Consider the following 5705-nt stretch of genomic DNA (forward strand, 5'->3'; position numbering starts at 1 on the left):
CTTTCTTGGGAGTTGTTTTTGATCCATGTGGAATAGATTAAGAGTGTTTTGAATCCCCTAGAGTTTCCTGTGGAGCATGATTAGAGATGCATTGGAATAGGAATTCAGGTCAACGCTTACTTTAATGAGATGTCTGAAGAGTATGGCCAAGCAAGGGGGAGGGTAGAGGGAGTGGAGTGGTGGAGACGAGGAAGGTAGGGACATTGGCAGGATGAGGGGGCAAAAGAATGAAGATTTTTTGTGAGGAGGCGAATGAAAGAGAAGGACCCACAGGGGAGAGAGAAATGGAGAGTGAGAGAAGCAACGAAATGAGAAGTGAGTAGCATTCACTGTGTCCTACCATATGCCAGGCACGTTTTCAAAGATGATGAGAAAAACAGTTGAGAAAATTTTACTGGAAATCCATGGAGAGGTTCGCAGTCTTGGATTCTGATGTTTGTTTTGAATCTCTCTGGAGACAGTAGAGAGATAGGGAGAATGGGCTTTGTCATCAGACTGACCTTAGTTTGATTCTTGATCCCATCCTTTTTGAGCTCTGTGACTACTGGCAAGTCACTGACCCTCTCTGAAACTGTTTCCTCACCTGTCATATGAAGGTTAACTCTATAATGTTTATAACACTCCTAGAATGGATTATTGTCTAGCATATATTAGATGTTCAATAAATTATTGTTACAGTGAGGAATCTGAGGATGAGAGGTCAGCTTGGCCTAGGAGCTCATAACTAGTCAGTAACAGAATTGAAATGTAAGCCCAAGTTTGTCTGATCTCCACTGCCACCAAGCAAAATGTACATACATGACTGACCTTCTATGGGGGAAGACAAGGTCTGTTCTCCACAGGGTGACCCTCAGCCCATGAGCACAGTCCTTATAAGTGGTGCTGGCACTGAGGGGAGAGCTAAATCAGCTTTAACCAATTTCAATCAGCTATGGCAGGATTTCAAAATTTAGATTTTGTGGTGTTACTTCCACAGACTGGTTTTCACAGGGCATGCCCTTGCTTTGTATCTCCCCACAGGTATGTAAAGTTGCATCCCTTGCTGAGTTCATTCCAGGGCTGAGTTCCCATGATATACCTTGCACTATTTCAGTGCCCTAAGGATCATATAGTCCCATTGGAGAACTGTGGCAGTCTCCAATGGTGGTGTGCTGCTCTTCAAGTTCTAGAACCTGCTGCAAGAGTTTGCCTTTGGGATCCATGGGAGGGCTCACGCCAAGGGTCACAGTCTTCCCCAGGCTGCTCCAAGTCCATCACAGCACATGGCAGGAGTACTGGAGTTGGGCCACTTCTGCCCAGCATGGGACTTCCTTAATAGGGAGGCTCGAGGGCTCACCATCACCTGGGAGCTGCACTGCAGTCTGAGTCTCATCTTGATTCTCCTTCCTTCTCCATTCTTCTTCCTTGGGTGTCAGACATCCATCACAGTCTGAACTCTCCCTGCCTGTGCCTGTTCCCTCTCTCATCTTTCCTAGGAGTTTCCCCTCAAAAAATCTTTCACTTCCATGTTGATGTCTGCTTCCCAGAGCATCTAAACTGACAAAAGAACCATCATCCATTATTTATTTTAGAAACGATGATGTAAGCCAATTGATTAACAGAATTCAGACTCTTCCTAACTCCCTCTTGAGCCGTTCACTTCTCTCCAACTCCACAGTCACCACCTTAGTGCAATCCCCCGTCACTATAAGTTAGGATCCTGGCAGGACACTAGAAGGCACACTCAAATTGGATAATTTGTTGAGAAGTTAACAAAGGGACAATTTACAAAGCTGTAATTCCAAACTGCAATCTTAGCTTAAGGAAGCAAGGGACATGGCCTGCTTGCATCAACTTGAGATGAGGGATAAATACCTCGACCTTAGTCTACTCCCTCCCATTGCCTTTTGGTGCTCCCTCTGGACCAAACCTAGGTGGAAGCCAGAGGGAACAGGAGCCCATTGATGGAAGTCAAGGTCAGCTTCTCAAGACACAGAAGGGTCAAGAGTGAATCTGGAAAGGCAAAAAGATGACATTTGGCACAGTTGTGCCTTGCCCAAAGATTTGCAAAAGTCTTGCTGTCCCCACTGCTTCCCTTTTAATCTTTCTCCTCATTCAAACCAGGGTGACATTTTAAAGATAGTGCCAACCCTCCTAGCTAACTAACTTGCTCAATGGCTTTCCCCACACACTCACGGTTAAGGATCTGACTTCCACTCTATCCTCGCTTCTTGTAACAACTCTGACTTAGGTGGAAGTAAAAACCTGACCTTGCCCTCCTTCTTGGAATGCCTTCCTCTCCCCTCAGCTCTTTACCTGGCACCTCCAACTCATTCTTCAGGTCTCAGCCACCATGCCACCTCCTCTGAGTATCCACTGTCTCCTGCCCCTTTTACACCAGTTTCCTCTAAGTCTCTTCCCATGACTCTTGAATTTTGCCTTCATAACACATTAGTTTTCAATTATTCATGTACATACGGGGCTATTTGATTAATGACACCTCCCATAAAGACTAATTTCTGTGACATCAGGGACTTTGCCTGTCTCAGTGTTGCCTTCCCTGAGGCTAGCACAGTGTGGCACCCTGTAGATATTTGTTTGATAAATACATAAAATGCTATGGGCAAGCTAAGCTATATATTTTGGAGTTGAGGCTGGTTCTGATTTTAAACATTTCTTCTTCTTACTTTTGGTCAAGCATTGAATAATCCTGGAACTTTCAATATTTATGTAGCCAAAGTGTCTCTCTTGCTTGTGTACCACTAATTGAGCAGCTACTATGGGCCAGATGCTCTGGAAAATGTTGTTCTGAAGAGGAGTACTAATCTGCACCAGTGGTGCACCTAGCTATATTTTGCACATTAGGAAACAGACCCAGAGGTAAGAAACAAGTTGCTATCTGATCACCCAATGAGGAATACAATCCAATTCTTTTATTCTTCTATGCTTCCCTCTCTCCAGGCACACCTTCTCCCAGATGCATCTTCCTCCTGGGGTTGTTGTAGGATTTAAGAAAATGAAGTCATATAAAGGGCTCACAATAGTGTCTGGATCACAGTAAGTGCAATAACTATTAGCTCTTATTAATGTGCCATCCTCTTCCTCCTTAAACTTCCAAACTTTTGCATGAAATATCATTCCTGCCAAGTGAACCCTCCCCCCACCACCTTGCAAATCATATCAATGTAATTTTATATAAAGATCAGTTCAAGACATACGGCCCTGGACACTATTCAAAACTTGCATCTCCTGATTGTATTGGCTCCAAGAACTTTGAAGAATTTATGTCAGTGATTCTGAAGTGAGAATGGAACATAGATCCAACCCCTCTAAGGTGAGGGAGCTGAGCCCCAGAAAGGGAACCCTACCTGTTTTCATGTCAGAAAATGCTACAGGTTCACCCACTGTTCAGTATTTATTTCTGGCTCTTAATGCCAGCGTTGCCTTCCCTGCCCCTTAGGGCTTCCCTGATCTCTGGGCATGTGCCTAGGAGGGGTATAGCACCCCCTTCCTTACCACCATTTTTCCTTACCATCCCTGTAGTCACACACTTTAGCCCTCTCATTAGAGGTGGTCTACTGTAAATCATAGAGGGGTAATGGCACATCACATATATTACCCCCTCTTCCATTTCTTCTCCCCAGTCTTTCCCCTATTTCTTGCTCCCATTGTCTGTACAAGCCGAATTACTGTCCCCAATCTATAGACACTTGAGATGCTCTCATTTCAGGAAAGTTCTCCAGCTTCTGGAATTGAACACCTCTTGGGCACCACTTCTTATCCCTTTGGCCACCCCCACCCCAGCCCCAGCCATAGTGACCTGTTCTATGCAGGCTTAGAGCACCTTCGTGTCTGTGCACCCTGACACTGCCTCACATTCGTCTCCATTGCACACCCTGGATTCCTGCCCTCCAGCTTTTCTGGTGCTGAGGTATGGGACGCCTGTGGGGACCCACTGGGCACCATGGTGGGCACAACTTGACAGCTCCTGGGGAGTTAACACCCTTGGCCAGTAGGGGTAGGAATCCAGGCCTCCCCCTCCTGTCACCCACTATGTGGGGCTGAGGTGCACTGCATAAGGGCCCGGTGACAAGGGCACTTGCAGCAGGGCCCAGTGAGCAGCACATCATTAATGCGTTTCCCTCCTTCCCTGATTTACTTCTCCTGTCCTTTGCTCCTGCTCTCTGGGATCACTTCCCATGTAAACTCTCTGCACACAAGTCTTTTCTCATTCTCTGCTTTTAGGGAATCCAAACTAAGACACTGGCGACTCTTGGGGCTGCAGCATCCATTTCCGCTGAGCATTGTTTGCCTCAGAGTTCCTCATGGACTTGTTTTCACTTTTCAAAACCCTCATCCTTCAAGGATCATCTGAGATTCTACCACCCTGATCACATCAATCCACAAGAATCATTTCTCTTCCAGGGTAGCCAAGGAGTGCTTTTTAAAGCACTTAACAAGATTTCTCTCTTCTTTTCTTCTCCTTAATGATAATAATGAATAAGAACAGCTAACAATTATCCAGCTGCCACTGTAAACCCTAAGATTATAAACATCTTGAAGCCAGGGCCTATGCCTAGGTCCCCAGAGAGCCTAGCATAGGGTTTAGCCCAAATTCTGTTATATTCCTTGAACTCCTTCAGTAACAGATGGCTTTGTCGCAAGCACCAGAGCCTGTTGGGGTGGCCACCTTTCTCCCTGCTGTGCCTGGTTTCTCAACTGCAGGGAAGACATATGTTCCTTGCATCCTTGCTAAAAGCTCTATCAAGAAAAGTGAAGTGTCGCCCAACGCAATGCATAAGCCTGCAAATTATACTTGACCTCTAATGCCCAGCTCAACCACCACCTCCTCCATGAAGGTCCCCGATACTTCCAGAAAGAACTCTCCATTCTCTGAATTCCTGCAGCCTTTCATCTGTACCCTTTTTAGGAAGTGGGATCTCATTTTTAGACAACTTTTGCAATTATATCCATAACTTGTCTCTTCTTGCAACAATGGGTAACTTCAGGGAAATGACCAAACCCCAGGGCCTAGCACTTTCTATTAATAGTTGTGGATCTATTTTGAATGAATGAACAACTGAAGGTGAGAAGAGAGACTGAGAGGCTGGAGACAAAAGATTATCAGGCCTCCTGGCATCCTGATCAGTCCTGGGAGGCCCAGAGTTGCAGATTTGTAAAGATGATGGCAGAGTCTACCATTTGTCCATGCAAGCTCATTTTTCTCTTTTTACGTAAAATGTATAATTGGGCACACTCGGCCACAAGAATATATTTCCCAGCCTCTGTGCACCTTATGACTCAGTGCTGATGTTTGGTGTGCAGGCATAAGAGATGTGAGCAGATTACCGTCTCTGTCCTTAAAAGGTGTGGCCCTGCATTCCCTGAGAAGGCATAGCGGGGGCAGTCATCTGGAGCCACCAGACAGGAGCTGCAGCTTGATAAAAGGTGCTTGGTTCCAGTGACTGTGGAGCTGCCTGCCAGCACTAGAGGAGTCACAGAAATGTCTAGACCAGTCATAGAGACATCTACATAACAGAAAAATAAACAACTATGTTGTTTAAGCCATTATTAGTCAGTCTTTTCGTTCAAGCAGCTAAACATGTATTTTAGTTAATACCAAGACAGCTCTGTAAGTCTGATCCATCCTGAAGAATTGAAAGGAGATCATATGCCAGAGATATCAGGCCAAGGAGTTACAATAGGTATAGGTGGGGGTGAGGGGC

General features: G+C 45.5%; 1 long non-coding RNA gene across 1 annotated transcript; it reads left to right on the forward strand.

Moving 5' to 3' along the window:
* Positions 1-229: 229 nt before the first annotated feature.
* On the forward strand, positions 230-5388 carry LOC110743067. Its single transcript, XR_002521542.1, has 3 exons — positions 230-315; positions 2941-3036; positions 5305-5388. It is a non-coding gene; the product is annotated as an uncharacterized LOC110743067 (long non-coding RNA).
* Positions 5389-5705: the final 317 nt, after the last annotated feature.

This window comes from Papio anubis, chromosome 6, assembly GCF_008728515.1.
Source record: "Papio anubis isolate 15944 chromosome 6, Panubis1.0, whole genome shotgun sequence".
Taxonomy (NCBI): Eukaryota; Metazoa; Chordata; class Mammalia; order Primates; family Cercopithecidae; genus Papio; species Papio anubis.